This window comes from Pagrus pagrus (genome assembly GCF_965226575.1).
Source record: "Pagrus pagrus genome assembly, chromosome: 12".
Classification (NCBI taxonomy): Eukaryota; Metazoa; Chordata; class Actinopteri; order Spariformes; family Sparidae; genus Pagrus; species Pagrus pagrus.
In genome coordinates this window covers 26,558,088-26,575,953 of record NC_140196.1, presented here as the reverse complement: position 1 = coordinate 26,575,953, position 17,866 = coordinate 26,558,088, and the positions used below count along the sequence as shown (strand labels likewise).

Genomic DNA, 17,866 nt, shown 5'->3' with positions numbered 1-17,866 from the left:
TAACAAGCAGTTAGCTTAACAAGCACAAATGGGCGCTTTTCTGAAATATGACTAATATTTAAGCACGTTGAATAAGTGGAAGGCGACTTGTTAGCCCCCACAAGGAAGTTATGTTAATGGATTTATAACTCACAAAGGTTCAAGTCACTCCACTGTCACGTCTCATCTATGTGCGTGGTGGAGTTCTCGATGAGGCCGCGGCTTCTCTCTCTCTCCCCCTCTCTCTCTCTCTCTCTCTCTCTCTCCTCAGTGAGAGTCAGAGCAGAGTCACAGTGGACAGAGAGGTGGCTTTAGGCTCAACACACACACAACACCGTATTACAAGGAAATGCGTATGGTAGATAACCGTGCCGTTTTTATACCGCCGTTTTTTTTACATCCCTATGCACAACAGGAATTTATATTTATTCATTAAAAAAACACATAAAAAGGGCACTTATTGATACGAGTCAAAAAGGGCAGGGGCTCAAGAACCCCTTGGGCCCTATGTGTGCACGTGCCTGAGTGGCGGCAATGTAATACCATGTTCACTCAGGATGTTTTCATTATATGAGTCTCTAAAAAGAAAACTACTTTCTAAATAATGCACTGTGGTTGTAAACTTTTTGTCTCTTTGGAATGTATTTAAACCATGTTCACTTACTTCATCAACTGCATCATAAGCCAAGTGAAATCTCATGTATGTAATGCTTGTCTTGTTAAAGTACAACAGTTAACCCCTATTGAAAACACCTTTATGTTCTTTTAATACTAATAATACTACACAGCTGTTAAATAATAAGTAGGGCATATATAGTTTCATTACAACTTATCTTTCCTTGCCACATGCCAATTTAAATAAACGCAAATACAGTATTTCTCTAAATTAGTTTCAATAAAGTTTTAGGAAGGGACGTTCGCAATCCCTCCCTGAAAAAGCTGACTGAACGCAGAGTAGCACAGCAGAGTCTGCTTGCTCGTACAGCTGAGAACAAAATCAACATTTTCAGTATCAAACCCACAAACCAAGAAACTTGAATGTGATTTATTCTAGTTGACTATTTACCCAATTACATAGACTTTTTTTTTTAGTTCACATTGACTCTTTAACTCAAAGGTAAAACATCTGGGATTATTCGAGGAGGATCTTGGGTAGCTAGCATGAGCAACATGGCTGCCTACAGAACAGTACTGGACACACTGTTTGTGCATGAGAAGAATTATCAGAAGTTTGTACAGAAAAACCAAAGCAAAAGGCCTGACCACATACACGAGATACATAACAATAGAATAACAATCTTGCCAATTACCTCTTTAAAATGTATAAAATAGAGCTGTAAAAAACGCTGTTGTGTGAACTAATGATAAACAAAATGTTTAATGTTGGATAACAGTTATGCAAGGAAGTTGCAACAGAAACATAACCATCTACATATTTTTAAATTCTTATTGTGGACATATACAACTGGACATTATCCTGGTGTGAGCCAACCTATGCTTTTAATATAAATGTATCTGATAATGTTTCCCTCCATTTTGATACCATTAAAGACTAAAACATCTAGAAATCTATACAAGTAAAGTTGAAACTACTAACCTTCATATTAGTAGTGGAGGTCAGTCTTACTCTAGTAACAAGCATCTCCTTTTCAAAGCCAGCCGAGGGAGGGCCATCTGGAACGCAGAAAAGAGGCAGACTTGGCGAAGATGCCTTATTGACAGCAGATAATCTGGATTTGGTGTATTCAGGGGTAAAGTCCTCCAAGATATAGCTAGACTTAAAGAAACACAACTTCTTATCAAAATGGGTCACTGAGTGAGTACTTTTGTATTGTAACTGAATTAAATCTTCATCATTTTTCAAAATAAGCAGATTTTTCAATAGATCTGAAGTTTTGTATCCAAAAAAGTAGACAATAAAAGCTTGAAATTGTCAACTGTACCTTTCCATCATTTTGCCATGTCCTGGTCATATCCTCATCAGAAGACAAGCAGTACTCAGTACGAGTGTCCTGATAGAGGTCCACAGTCTGAATAAAAGGGGAGAAGACAATGCAAGAGAACAATCAACTCCAAGCCTCCACCATAGATCAACACCTGCTTAGATGTGACCTTTCACAAAGGCAAAGAACAAATACTAACTATAGCTATGTTGGCTCTAGTGTCAAACTTAAATGAGGCAAGGTGTCTCAAACCTTCCCTTGTGTGTTCATGTGATTGTAAAAGACAGAGACACAAGTGCTGTGGACAGCTGGGAATGAGACCTTCGATGAACGGCTGAGTGCCCTGCTAGAGCAATTGTAGTACAAGGGCAAGCAGGGACAAGACCCTATAAGATGGGATCTTATAGAAAAGACAGCTGAAGTTATGGTTGTATCACTGATGAGCATGTTTTGTAAGGATTCATTTGTACCATAGAATTTCATCATACCAGGATTAAAATTCTGTGTCATGCCAAAAAAGAATGTATGCTAGTTTCTGGTTGGTTTGCCTCATGTTGGACAGAGTATGACACACCTGAGTTGTTTTGCAATTTGCTCTGAATACAGATTCATTTACCCTATTCTTGTATATACATGATTGAGTACCAACATTACACTACATAGAGTACATAGAGTACTTAATTGGGTTCTCGTGGGCTTTTTCACCTGTTGCTGTTGGTCAAAGAAAAAATAAAAACCTGTCCTGACTACCTGCGTCACAAGCTGTCCCCAAGCTGTCATCTGAACCATCAAGCCCCCAAAGGCAGCCAGCAGGAATTTCACAAGTTATCTTTGTGCTCAAGGATAAAGAGAAGAAAACAATGCCATGCCAATAGAAGCAGGCCAAGGGCACCCGCAGCAGGTGACATTTGTATAGAAGCCAAGAGTTTAGGTTACAACATCCTGAATTTGTTTCAGGGCAGAAACATGTGCAAGTAGGTTTTCTCTACTTTTCTAAAAACGAAATTACGTGCAGGTCGACACCTTTCATGGCTGTCTCTGCCATCAGTGTATGAATGTGTGTGAATGGGTGAATGTGACAAGTGTTTTAAAGTGCTTTGAGTGGTCAGTAGACTGGAAAAGCGCTATAGAAATGCAAGTCCATTTACCATTTTGACATAAACACATACGCGCACACACACACACACACACACACACACACACACACACACACACACACACACACACACACACACACACACACACACACACACACACACACACACACACAAAATGTGTCCCAATAGCATTTACTGTTCTGGGCTTCCGTGATGTCCTATTATTTCTGTACTTATGTTCAGTTCAGGGGCCATCATATTGTTGATAACATTGGGACAGGCTTGGTTAAGTTTTATAAATGACAGCATATGCTGATGTATAAATACAACATCTAAACCTCCATCAATGACACATCACATACTGTCCAATTACAACAGGAAATATGATTTTTCAGATTCAGATCCAACCCAACATGGATTAAGAACCAAAATAATACATGTGTGAATAAATACACAGGTACAACAAAACCTGTGCAGTTACACTTACTTGATACATCAACGCTACTAACTCATCCCAATGCAGAATACTAGGAGAAATAAAATACTTCATGGCTTTTTACTACTAAACGGTGGTAACCATTAGTACCCGCCTTTTATCAATTCTCAGGACTAAGGATGTTTTTAGTTTTACCCCAGGTTTATTATCTATTGAAATGTTCTACCTAAGCATACCCGAGCATTGGGCTTTTTACTTAAAAAATTAAAGCAAATAGTTAAAGCTATTTTTTATTCAGGTGAAGAAAGATTTTGCCTATTTCCAGCTAATTAAAAAGTGAAATCTCAATGGGTGAGCTTAGGTAAATATGAGCATAAGTTAGATTGCATAGTCTCTGAACATTTTTATCGTCAGTAAAGAAAAAACAATGGCAGGTGACTAGGGTTAGACCAAGGGCATATACTGTATCTGTGAAAAGTGGTGAGTGATAATAAAGGGATCTCACAGCTATAACTTTGGCCTTGTCCTGCTTCTCTGTAGACAACAGCTGCAGCTCTTTTTGCTCCCTCTTGAAATGTATTTCACACCCTATCACTTTTGGCAGGCTATTGTTGAACTTTAGACATGAGATAGTTGATGTCCCATAAATCTGGCTTGCCTTCTATCCTACTTTATTTAGTTTGAGTAGAGAGACAGTCCATGGTATAGTGTGTCCACCTTGAATATGACAGACATCATCATAAAGCAAAATTCTTAGCTAATTTAAGTGACAGTGATTTCTTTGGATTTTTTTAAATTAAGTTAAGCTATTTATTATTGACAGCATCTTGCTTTTTGGTTGTTACATCATGCATATGTGTGCTACTAATGAATGCCTTTTTGATTCTGCCAATTTGGGTTTTTTTTATGTTCATGCTCATGCAAATAACCTCTGCATGTCTCTAGAACTCTAGATAATTAACAATAATTTAAATAATACAGGCAAGCTAATCAATCACACAATCAACCAATCAATCTGTATTTGTATAGCACCAATTCACAGAAAAAGGCATCACATGACACTTTCCAAATTGAGCAGGTCTAGACCATACTCCTGTGTATAATGTATTGACAGAGACCCAACATTCCCCCCATGAGCAAGCACTTGGCGACGTTGGCAAGAAAAAAACTGCCTTTTAACAAGCAGAAACCTCGAGTAGAACCAGACTCAATGGTGGGCAGTCATTTGCCCCGACTGGTTGGGTTGAGAGAGAGAGAAGGAGAGGGAGAGAGAGAGAGAGGGAGAGGGAGAGAGAGGGGGGGAAGGAGAGGGGGAGAGAGAGGGAGGGAGGGCAAGAGAAACAGTGGGAGGGATGGGAGGAGGGGGGATATAGCAGCCACATTAGTAATAACAGCTTTACTAATTGATATATGAATATTAAAAATACTAAAAGTATAATTATAATAATAATAATAATAATAATAATAATGATAATAACGATAGCAGGACTCAAGCAGGACCACCATCCATGGGATGTATACAGAAACATGTATTAGTAAGACATGAATGTGTACAGAGAGAAAGAGAGAGGAGCTCAATGCATCATAGGAAGTCCCCTGGCAGGCTATAACTATGGCAGCATAGCTAAGAGCCTGTGCAAGCCCTAACTACTGTATAGGCTTTACATTTATGGCATTTAGCAGATGCTTTTGTCCAAAGCAACAACAGTAATTCATACACTCATTCATACACGAGTGCCGACCAGCACATCAGGAGCAGTTTGGGGTTCAGTATCTTGCCCAAGGACACTTCAACATGCAGACCAGGGAAATTGAACCAGCGACCTTCCACTAACAAAACACTGGCTCTACCCCTGAGCCACAGCCGCCTCCTTTATCTTTGTCTTGTGTGTGTTTTGCTTCAATCCTAATTGAATGATCAGTGGGTCAAATGTATGTGTGCAAAGACGGCTACAGGCTATAAAAGATGTTCTATTTTTAAAAGGTTAAAAAATAGGTGATGCCGCCATGGCAGAGTTTGGGCCCGCTGCTCCTTATCTTAGAAAGTCAGATAAGGAGCGTCTAGAAGCACAAACTCGTACATTTGACATGAAGAAGGAGTGCTTTGTTCCTGATCCGGAGGTTGAGTACGTCAAGGCATCTATCACTGGTCATGATGGCGCCAAGTCACTGCTCAGACTGAATTTGGAAAGGTACGTGGATCATATCAGTTAAGTTCAGTTCAAATGAATTCTTTTACAATTCTTGACCTGTTTTTAAGAGTGTTATCTCTTTCTGCAGACTGTCACAGTGAAGGAGTGTGATGTACATCCTCAGAACCCACCAAAGTTTGATAAAATTGAAGACATGGCGATGTTCACCTTCCTCCATGAGCCCGCTGTGCTGTTTAACCTCAAAGAGCGTTATGCAGCATGGATGATTTACGTAAGACAATTCACTGAATAAATTACCTTGAATCATAAGACATTTCAGCATCTGAAGCCACTATCCTCTATTCCTCAATATGGCAGACCTACTCGGGGCTGTTCTGTGTGACTGTCAAACCCTACAAGTGGCTGCCAGTCTACAACTAGGAAGTGGTTGTTGCCTATAGAGGAAAGAAGAGGAGTGAAGCTCCTCCTCATATTTCCTCCATCTCTGAGAATGTCTACCAGTACATGCTGTCAGGTAAATAATCTATTTTAACCTTCATCTTGTTTAAATATTCAATTCTGATATCATTCCATTTTTTTTTACTGATAATTTGAAAAATCACTCTTGCTGACAGATAGAGAAAACCAGTCAATCCTTATCATGTAAGTCACAGCCAACAACCCTGCTCTTGAGGCCTTTGGAAATGCCAAGACCATCAGGAATGACAACTCCTCCAAATTTGTGAGTGTCTCTGACTGCAGTGAGGCTACTTGATTTTTATTCCTTTTTTTATACATTAGACACCCAAATTAATTCTACTTTTTCTTAGGGCAAATTCATCTGAATTCATTTTGACAACAGAGGAAAGCTGGCCTCTACTGACATTGAAACTTGTAAGTAATCCATACATCGATTTCCTAAGGCATGTCTTTTATACTCAGAGAGAAAAACAGACTTCACACAGAAAAGCCCTTGCAAATTTGAACCCAGGGATTACTGCTGTAACGTACCACCTATGTATAAAAAAATGTTAAAAAAAAAAAAAAAAAAAAAAAATGGCTAAGCATTTTCATTTAGAAAATGTGTTATTCTTGTATAAAAATCAAAGAGTGATAGTGTACCAAAAATTATAGCTAAACCTACATCGTCAATTCACCATAATTCATTATAAAAAAATAACAAAATTATCATTAATTCATAGTCAAAATCCAGAAAGAAGCTGGCTCAGCGTCTGCAGGATGTGTTCCTCTCTGGAAAAGGCCAAACACAGGCTGCAGAATGAGATTGAAGATCTCATGGTGGATGTGGAGAGGTCTAATGATGCTGCTGCTGCTCTGGACAAGAAGCAAAGAAACTTTGACAAGGTTGAATTTAAAATACAGATTATACAGTAATTTTGCTCTTTTAGATGAATAATTAAAGTATAATGACCTTTAAGCAGACAGATTATCCTTTATCTAAATCTGAACAATTGAGCGCAAGCTGGCTGAGAAAGATGAAGAGATGGAGCAAATGAAGAGAAACCAACAGCGAATTGTGGACACTCTTCGGAGCTCTCTTGAAGCTGAGACTCGCAGCAGGAATGAGCCCCTGCGTCTGAAGAAGAAGATGGAGGGAGACCTCAATGAGATGGAGATCCAGCTCAGCCAGGCCAACAGGCAGGTAAATCTATATTTTACATCATTCTCTCAACAGATCAGAGAACTGGAAAGTGAAGTAGAAGCTGAACAAAGAAGGTCCAGCGAGTCCATCAAGAGAATACGGAAATATGAAAGACGAATCAAAGAGCTGACCTATCAGGCAAACTTCAATTAATTTACAAAATTGTAGGACACAGAGTGTAATTTTTACTCAAAATTACAATAATCTTGTTCTTTGTTTTCAGACAGAGGAGGATCGTAAAAATCTTGCTCGTCTGCAAGATCTGGCAGACAAACTGCAGCTAAAGGTCAAATCCTACAAGAAAGCTGCAGAAGAGGCAGTAAGTACTTTTGAGAAACTAATATTACAACAACGTATAAAACCTGTCCAAGACTGCAGCACATGTGTGCACATTCAATACCATGGCTCTTCTCAACGCAGTAAAAGCTATGCAGTAGAGCCTGGAAATATGGGCAAAAGTAACATCATGCCTTAACGACATTATGACAACCTGGATGACTGAGACCCTTCATCAACACCTTAATGACATTACTTTACAAACAGATTTTTCTTCAGCGCAACAATTTAGAGTCGACCAACCAGCCATTGAGAAATTGTATTTGATTTGCACCCCAGTGGTGGTATTGAATCAATTAACATTATTGAACTATTTTACACCAAAATGTTAAATTTCAGATTAAATGTAAGTGAAAAATATATTACCAGTCCTGTGAGCTGGCTCCACGCTTTTGAATATGTTTCATTACATAAGCTGCCATATAAATACAAAAATACAAGTCAGGCCCGGATGAGGATACTGTATTTCTGTTCTACAGGAAGAACAGGCCAACAGTAATCTTACCAAGTCCCGTAAGCTTCAACATGAGCTTGATTAGGGTGAAGAGAGAGCTGACATCACTGAATTTCAGGTCAACAAGCTACGAGCCAAAAGTCGTGATGTGGGGTCAACGGTAATTTATTAAATGTTTTCCTTTTTTTGTGTAGGGCACACTACATGTCTATTTCCAGGCAATTTGTATTATAGTAAATATAGCATAATGCTGCTGCAATGCAGATTATGTTTTACAATTAAAATATTTTACAAAAATTACAATGTATAATGCTCCTTTCTCTTGTCTGATCAGAAGAATACAATTACATAGAAAACACTAAAGAACTGTTTATTAGCATGCTGGTATATTGCAACCAGAACCCATTAATGTCACCACTTAGTGCACAAAACTTTTATAACTAATATGTAGGAGAGTAAAACTACAGAATATTAAGGTTTTGATCACAAATGATAATGCATTTAAGAAACAATATTTTGAAGAACAATGAAATTTGTTTGATTACTTGCTTTTCTCAATTCAGAAAAGACATGACGAGGAGTGAAGCTTAAGGATAGAATTTCTGTTTGTCTGAGCCACTTGAATAGTGTCTGCCTATGCATGTCAGTTCAGTAGAATAAAATTAATCTGCATCTCAAACTGTCTTGGTGTTCCTTTGTCATATCCCCATATATTAGTAAAAATGGAATAAAATCTCAAGATACTGATGACACTTACGTTAATCATTACTATTTCATAATTAAAATTTCCCAATTCAAATTGTAGGTTTAATACCACAATTATAACCTGTAGATAAAACATAAGAATGTAGCTACATATACCTGTACATATCATCGCATCATCGCACATTTCAAGCACTTTTTAAGACAAACTGGATTTTTGCGGAGGTCAGTTTGTTAATGACTGCCACACCCAACACTACATATAATTTGCAATACATTATTTTGCTAAATTTATTAAAATATAATTCAAACCCTACCTTTTTGCCCTGTAATGCGCAATGTTCAGTCCTCATCAACAGAGCCTAGCCTAATACATAGGAGTCTTCCATTTCTCAGGGCAAACACAACCACTAACTTCACTGTCTGAATGGAGTCTAGGAGAAAGGGCAAGACAAGAGAAGGACACATGGAGGAGGGTCTAATACTCAACACCTCCTCAAGTGACACTCAGAAAATAACAAGCATTCTATCAATAGCAGCCTCAACTCAAACTGCTGTTGGATCAGATTTCAAACTTAAGAGACACAAGGTGCTTCACACCTTCCCTTGTGTGTACACATGATTGCAGAAGTCAGAGGTACAAGGACTGTGGACAGCTGGGAATGGGACCTTTGATGGAGGAATAACTGCTCCTCTAATGCCAGGAATAGATTAGAGCTAAGTAAGGGAGTTCAGAATTCTGGTATGAAGGAAAACACCTTGCCAACATTATGTAGGTTCACTGTATAGAGGACAAACTGTTACCCAGGCTAAACAAGGTTCGCTGATAAGGTAGTGGTATATCATGGCTTGCTTAGAGTATGACGTCCTTCTGAACGTCCATGGTTTACCAAGGAAAATGTTTGCTAATGGAAAGTACTAGTAATACTTAAAGAGGTCATATTGTGCCTTTGGGGTTTTTGCCTTTCCTTTATTGTGTTATGTAGCATTTTTGTGTATGTAAATGGTCTGCAAAGTGAAAAAGCTAAAAGTACAAACCAAAGGGAGTTACTCTCAGAAAACACTGCTCCTGCACTGCCAGAAAAGCCTGGTTTGGAGTCAAGCCTTTACTTCCGTAAATTATGTGCGTCACTATGTAACAGGCGTTATATGAATATATATTTTCATATATATAGTCTAAAATACATACGGCTGTACCACATGGTTACCAGCTGCAGCAGCGGGATTTTAGATCACACTTCTAAGTGCTGTATCGTAGGCAACTGGACATGTTTCAGTTTCTTGAAGACGTTTCACCTCTCATCCAAGAGGCTTCTTCGGTTCTAACTAACTGGAGGGGAGTTGCAGGCTTTTAAACTCTGTGTGGGAGTGTCACACAGTCATTAAGGACACGTGTTAGCTCTGAGTTTCAGAGTCGTTAGGGCCACTTGTGGGTCGTTGACCCAACCGGCCTTCATGTGGGTTGCTAGGGCTAGGTGAGCCCAGGAGTGAATGGTTGTTAAGCTGTCTGGGGAGGGAACTCAGTACTGCATTGTAGGTAGGTGATAAGCAATGTCTTAGGCCACCTCCTCTGTTCAAAGACGGTCATTCCAGTTTGACATAGATGGATTCTTTTACTCCTCTTTCAAACCATCTGTCTTCTCTGGACAAGATGTTTAAATTGTCGTCCTCAAAGGAATGATTTTTCTCCTTCAGATGTAAGTGGACAGCAGAGTCTTGGTCTGTGGAGTTGGCCCTCCTGTGTTGCGTCATTCGTTTATGGAGAGGTTGTTTTGTCTCCCCATGTACAAATCTGTGCATTCCTGGCTGCATTTAACAGCATAAACTACATTACTCTGTTTATGCCTGGGTGTTTTGTCCTTAAAATGCACAAGATTCTGCCTCAGTGTCTTGGTAGGTCTGAAGTGAACTGGGATATGATGTTTATTGAAGATCCTTCTGAGTTTCTCAGACTTTCCAGCGACAATGACGATGTTGTTCCTTTTTTCCCTCTCCTCCTCTCTGTCTGCTCTGGATCTTTTAGAGGTTTCGACACAGGTCTGGGTAGCCACAGGTTTTAAGTGCTCCCCTGATGTGGTTCTGTTCCTTCTCCTTGAGTTCCCTCCCCAGACAGCTTAACAACTATTCACACCTGGGCTCACCTAGCCCTAGCAACCCACATGAAGGCCAGTTGGGTCAATGACCCACAAGTGGCCCTAATGACTCTGAAACTTAGAGCTCACACGCGTCCTTAATGACTCTGTGAGGCCCCCCCCCCCACAGAGTTTAAAAGCCTGCAACTCCCCTCCAGTTATTTAGAACTGAAGAAGCCTTTAGATGAGAGGTGAAACATCTTCAACAAACTGATACAAGTCCAGTTGCCTATGATAAAAGACTTAGAGTCTTGCCATGCCTCACGATTAACCTTTCTACAGAGGTTCCTCTTTCTCCTTATGTTATGCACATCTTACCACTGCTTTAACCAAAACGGTAGCAGAGGAGAATGAGCAATTTAACAGGGGTAGCCTACCTGGGTGGCTTACATTAAAACTGTATTGTATCCTATAATAGTGGCTCACTGATAATATTAATGTGAAAACAACAACAAACCCATGTAAAATAAAGCAGCTCGGCTGGTAGCAACAGTATAGTTTATAGAACTGAAAGCGCACCAAAAATGTAAAGAGAAATGAAAAACTCAAACAGTGGCGGTGTTGAAAAATCATTGTTTGAGCATGCCTATGTAGCCATTGCAGTAAGAACATAGCACAGAGGACAAAGCAAGAGAGGAGGAGAGAGTTTTTAGGTCGCCTGTACAAGTGTTCAGCATGCAAGTTTAATTCACATGTTTGGGGGTTGAAAGTGCACTGTGTGGGATGTGAATTTCTTTCCTGTTGTAAGCAGGTCAAAATTACCCTACATTGTAATAAAAATGATGTTGAGATAAAGGTAGCTCACTTTGATAAAAAAAAAAAAAAAAACATACAGGAAAGGTTAAATGTTACATCAGGATAAAAATGTTAAAAAGGTATAAAGGTACATTATAAAAATGCTTACAAAGCTATTTCATGGATGATTAAAAGGGTACGATGTAATAACTACGTTTAAAAAGATGCAGAGGCATTGTTATGAATATTGTGTTTATTTTGAAGAGTTCATGGTTGTAAAAGGAAGTGGTATTTCTGAATAAGACTCATTCTGATCATTCATTGGTTGAGATGGTTGATGGACAGGTGGGCAGTAACAGGAAGTAAGGATCTGAGCTAAGTTTTTGTGGCTTGTCATATAACAAAATCACAACAGAGAAAAAGACTGTGGCTGTGTCAGAAATCACTCACTACTCCCTACAAAGTGCACTACATAGCGAGTACACCGTTTTGTAGTGCTGTCCGAATGTCTAGTGGGAATTATTATAACCTATATAGTGGACTCAAAGTATCCCACAATGAATCGCAAAAAGTAGTGTACAACCGATGGTCACTAGATAGATAACTTTATTTATCCCCAAGGGGAAATTAGGTCATCATAGCAGCGGTACAAGTACAAATACAATCAAAATGTAACGGCAAATATAGATATAAAAAAGTTCTATACACAAAGTACTATATACAGTAAAATGCTTAAGCAGTTACAAGAATAAGATAGAATACTGAGGTAAATAAAATAAAATGCTGAGCAAAGTGGAACTTAGTGGAACTCAAAGTGCAAGAGAAATAAGGTGCAGTTTTATTTACAGTGATAATAATTTAAGCGCAATAAATTATGTGTGTGTTTTTGCGTGGGCATTGTACAGTCTGATGGCACCAAGTAGGAATGATTTCCTGTGCCGTTCCTTAAAGGATAAGTACCGTTTTTTACAACCTGGACCTTATTTCTGGCAAAAGATATGGTCATTTACTCACCCAGATAACTTTGGTGTCATTCGGCGTCGTTCGGACGAAATTAGATCCAGTGTAGCGGCGATATATCCATATAATGGGAGAGACGGGGCAGCGACACACAGCCTCTATATAACGCATTATCTGCCACGAAACTAGTTAAATTCATCAATATTTTGTTACGATATGCTAGCGCTATTAGCCTCTGAGTCCGGGCTCGTCCGTTATCAACATCCGGGGTCAAACTAGCAGCAGCAGCTACAGGTAAACAAGGCGCGCTGTCGCGGGTGCGTGCGCAGCTCAGAGACGACATCTTCCAGGTCAGAGGTAGTAGATCAGCCTACAGACCCCGGATGTTGACAACAGACGAGCCCGGACTCAGAGGCTAATAGCGCTAGCATTTCATAACAAAATATTGATGAAATGAACTAGTTTCGTGGCAGATAATGTGTTATATAGAGGCTGTGTGTCGATGCCCCGTTACTCCCATTATATGGATATATCGCCGCTACACTGGATCTAATTTCGTCCGAACGACGCCGAATGACACCAAAGTTATCTGGGTGAGTAAATGACCATATCTTTTGCCAGAAATAAGGTCCAGGTTGTAAAAAACGGTACTTATCCTTTAAGGCAGCGGGGTTGAATGAGTCTGTTGCTGAAGCTGCTTTTTAGCTTGTCCAGAGTTTTGTGGAGGGGGTGAGAGACATTGTCCATGATTGCCAGCCGTTTTGCCAGCATCCTGTCCTCCGCCACCTCCTCCAGGGTGACAAGCTTAAGGCCAACAACAGACCCTGCCTTTTTAATGAGTTTATTTAGACTGTTTGCGTCCTTCGCCTTGATGCCCGCACCCCAGGACACCACAGCGATGAAGATGGTGCTCGCATGAACAGACTGATAGAACATCTGGAGCATACGGTTGCAGACATTAAAGGACCTGAGCCTCCTCAGGAAGTAAAGCCGGCTCAGGCCCTGCTTGTAGACTGCCTCCATGTTTGTAGACCACTCCAGTTTATTGTCCAGCACCACACCAAGGTATTTGTATGTATCCACAATGTCAACATCTGTCCCACCAATGCAGACTGGAGAGGGCAGGGGCTTGTTTCTCCTGAAGTCCACCACCATCTCTTTCGTCTTCGCCACCTTCAGCTGCAGGTGGTTCTCCTCACACCACTTAACAAAATTGCCAACCAGGTCCCTGTTCTCATCCTCCCTCCCGCCCTCTACACGCCCCACAATGGCCGTGTCATCAGAGAATCTCTGCAGATGACACGACTCAGTGCGGTACTTAAAGTCTGTAGTCTAGGTGGTGAAGAGGAAGGGAGACAGCACAGTTCCCTGAGGGGCGCCGATGTTGCCGATCAGACGGTTTGACACACAGTTTTGTAATCTCACATACTGCGGTCTGCCCGTCAGATAGTCATCGACCCATGTGACGAGGGGAGAGTCCACCTGCATGTTCTCCAGTTTGGCCTTCAGCAGCCTGGGCTGGATGGTGTTGAAGGCGCTGGAGAAGTCGAAGAACATGACTCAGACGGTGGTGTTAGGTCTATCCAGGGAGGAGTAGGCTTCCTGCAGCAGGTAGATGATTGCATCATCGACCCCAACATGGAGCTGATATGCAAACTGTAGGGGGTCCTGTGATGGGCACACTAGGGGTCTGCGGTGTGCTAGAACCAGCCTCTCCATGACCTTCATGTTGTGAGAGGTCAGTGCAATAGGCCTGTAGTCATCCAGTGCAACAGGATGTCCTTTTTTGGGCACTGGAACAAGGCAGGATGTTTTCCAAAGAACTGGCACACTCTGAAGGTGGAAGCTCAGGTTGAAGAGGTGCTGAAGAACTCCACAGAGCTGGCCGGCACAGGCCTTTAGCACGCGAGGGCTGATGTGGTCCGGTCCAGCAGCTTTTCTCAGCTTAAGCCTCTCCAGCTAACCAAGCAATATTTACCATCATGCATTGCGCTGAGAGAAAAATGGCAGACGAACGGATTATTCGTTTATGTTTTTATGAGCTATTTTTAACTTATTTATTCATGGATGTTTTCATGAGCTACTGGACACCTGAATTTCCCCTAAGGGATGAATAAAGTATCTATCTATTTATCCATCCATCTAATCTGATTTAAGAACAAAGTTGTGCCATGTCTGTTTCCGTAGGAGGGGGTGTAGTCTGACAATATGAGTGAATTATTGACACTGACAGTACATTAATGATTTATATGTCTTGTATAAATGTAAAATCCTTCATCTTTATACTTACAATCTGACGACGTCTTGATAGATTAGCAAGAGCCGCAAATCTCACTCTTCTTCGTCTTGTTTGTTGTATTCTTATTCTCCTTCTGATCAAAATCATCTGGATGATGGTGAAGAACACAGATACATTTATGTTTGGTGGCATTTTGGGGAGCTCTGAGACTCGTATGCAATTGCGAGATAAATAAATGGGGTCTAACAAGATAAAAGACAAAAGATGTGGCGCAAAAATGGTGTGTATATATACACATACATGTATATAGTATATATAATTTATATATATATAATCGGGATGTACATTAAAATGCTTGTGTTTTGACTCAATATTAACGGTATACTTTTTAAATACTCATTTTAATATATATTTAAGTATTTATCATGGATAGTCCACAACCGGCGTTGATGTATGACGTTTCAACTGTGCGACAGCAGTGACGTAATTAAGGGCGCTTGAGTAGTGTCTGAAAGTGCTTTTTTCTTTCTGCTGATGAGCTCCCTATATAGTCCACTATGTTGGCCTCCCTATGTAGTGACTAGGGAGTAGGGAATGAGTGATTGATTTCGGACACAGCCTGTGAAAAGTTTATGCAACAAGTGTGTAGTTGATGTCTCAGACTTTCTACTTGTGAGTCCATGTCAAGATACTCATGCTACATGATTCTGTGAGCAGCTAAAGGTATCTCTACTTGAAGTGTGTCGCACAGTTGTTCACGTGTGTGCATTAGCTTCATGTGTTTGTTAGCTCATTAGCAAAATGAGTGTATGTTGTTAGCATTCATTAGCAAAGTTAATAGACTCTTAGCCACTGTTTAGCTAACCCAGCTAACGACATAGGCTTAGTTTATCGTTTCTGGCATGGACCTCTGAAGATTGATCAGAGACTGCTATTTTAATTCAATTTAATTAGCACTAGGAGAAACGGAACCGGAGAGAATTTGATTCTTAATAAGATGTTATTGAGAAAATATGTCAATTTTCACTGGATAAAAACTGGTTTAAAAGATGTAAGTAACCAACATGCAAATACAAAAACAAAATAGTTTTGCGATACAAGATGTATTGCCCTTCAAGGATGCCAAATAAAAGTCACATAATAATAATATTTATATAAAAATGTTCTCAATAATACTTCACTTTTGAGTCTTTATCTTGCATTTGTTTATATTACATTCAACTATACTGTTGTTCCCTGTTTCAGACAGTTATACCATCAATGATTGTCTGTCTGCTGCTTAATCACCTGTTGCTGCTTCCCTCCATGTAAAAACACTTCACTCCTCTGCCTTGCGTCATACGCTGTCAACTGAATCATCTCTGCCATGAAGGCAGCCAACAGGAATTTCACAAGTTATCTTTGTGCTCAAGGATACAACACCATGCCAGAAGGCAAGGACAAAGGGAGAAGCAAGGATACGACCAGCTTCTGCAACTTTATTAAGCCAACATGCGGTGGTGTAATCCTGATATCACATCTGCTACTCAGTGTGACTAATAACATAAATATGTTTGCAAAATGATACTGCCTTCTTGTTTACATTCCCATTCATATTCACACAGCAAATGTTGTCCAAATTTATTTAATTTGTATGGTGAACAAAGAAAATGTCTTTTTTATACCTTGCTTTCACAGGAAACACACAACCGATCTAGTAACACTGTTCCTTTTTTTAGTTTGTTTTTGAGAATAATGGTAAAAATGGACTAAATCCTTTTAGACATACATTTAATCCCTTTATTTGACAAACACAGGTTAGTTGAGCTACCGTGGTCGTTCCCTACTGGAGAATGGCTTCCACCATATGCGTGTGAAGGACACTTTTTTGTGTTCATCATTCACTCACTCACAAATTCTTTTGAAAATCATTCAGTATGTAGGGATACCTTAGCTAAACAGTGCTCAAGTTGCGATTAACCTTACCCTCACTTTTTTTAACCACTGTAATTTAACTTAACACGGTCCTTTTTCTTCTCCTATATTCTGACTAGAAATGACCCTATAAAAAGTATGAAACAAATATATTGCAATAAAGTTGAACATTATTGTTAATGTATCTTACTGGCTGTCTTTATCACAATGCATAGTGTCCATGTGAAATACAAGCAAACGGCTGCCTCTGTGTAATTTACTCAAAATATTATCTTTGAATAAAAATGGCAACTACAGCAAACTGTATGGTAATACAGTATATCCAATATCTTCCTATTTAGCCGGTTAACAACTAGCTTACTAGTTTGCTAGCTACCTTCCTGGCTAAAAACAAGTTAGCGTTAACACAACTAGTTAGCTAGCTAGCATTTCATTTAAAGTTGCCTACTAACGTTATACACCATTTAGACTGTACATACAGTTTAGTACATTTTTGAGGTAACATAAGGATGTGTACTTGTTGCTCACCTCTCCTTTTCAAACCTGCAGTGGACCCTGTCATCAACGCGTTTCCGCCTCAACACCGCTCGCCGCATATTATGCAGAGCGGGCTTGGTACGTGGGAATCAACTGTCGCGATAAATCCATATTTTAAGTAGGACTCCTGGTATTGTCTGTTAAATGCAGCTTTTTTTTTTTCCTTGGAAGTCGTAGGCTCTTCTTCTGTCTCCTCACTGGGCCTTTTCCCCTTCGCAAAGGAGTTTTCCAAAGACGTTTGTTTTTTATTCATTTTGCTAGCTTGTTGGTTTAATTTTAGCGGTGACGTATCACGTGACCTAGTCAAGCGTCAAGAGTAGTAAGTAGTAAGTCATAGACGAATGTAACGGAGAGAATCCGGTCATTTTTCAAAATAAAACATCGTTCAGACTCCGATAATAAATAAAACGGAAATAATGTATGTTATTTATTCTTTCTGTGGGCCCGGTACCAAATGACCCCCGGACCGGTACCGGTCCGCGGCCCGGGGGTTGGGGACCACTGATATAAGGCATCACTGATTGAATACTGAATAAAATAATTTTGATATGAATAGTAACATAGCAAAAAACCTATTCTGAATAAGATGGCTATTTTTACCTTTAGT

General features: G+C 39.8%; 1 long non-coding RNA gene and 1 pseudogene across 9 annotated transcripts in view; one reads left to right on the top strand and one right to left on the bottom strand.

Moving 5' to 3' along the window:
• The window catches only part of LOC311266627, a 99,346-nt gene extending 81,809 nt beyond the window's left edge, over positions 1-17,537 (bottom strand). For 6 of the 8 annotated variants that reach the window (XR_014623745.1, XR_014623747.1, XR_014623748.1 and 3 more), the window contains exons 1-3: positions 17,251-17,537; positions 1,923-2,009; positions 1,577-1,653 (exon numbers count right to left, since the gene is read on the bottom strand). This is a non-coding gene — a long non-coding RNA (uncharacterized lncRNA). Of the gene's footprint in view, positions 1-1,576; positions 1,654-1,922; positions 2,010-9,059; positions 9,121-14,859; positions 14,956-17,250 lie in introns of those variants that run through there. The other 2 variants (XR_014623746.1, XR_014623752.1) reach the window with 2 other exon arrangements.
• Positions 3,803-8,125, top strand: LOC311266009 (myosin-6-like; annotated as a pseudogene). The gene is made up of 9 exons: positions 3,803-3,806; positions 5,452-5,647; positions 5,736-5,879; positions 5,966-6,122; positions 6,223-6,250; positions 6,790-6,952; positions 7,065-7,250; positions 7,474-7,569; positions 8,066-8,125. The product of its transcript is annotated as a myosin-6-like (transcript).
• Positions 17,538-17,866: the final 329 nt, after the last annotated feature.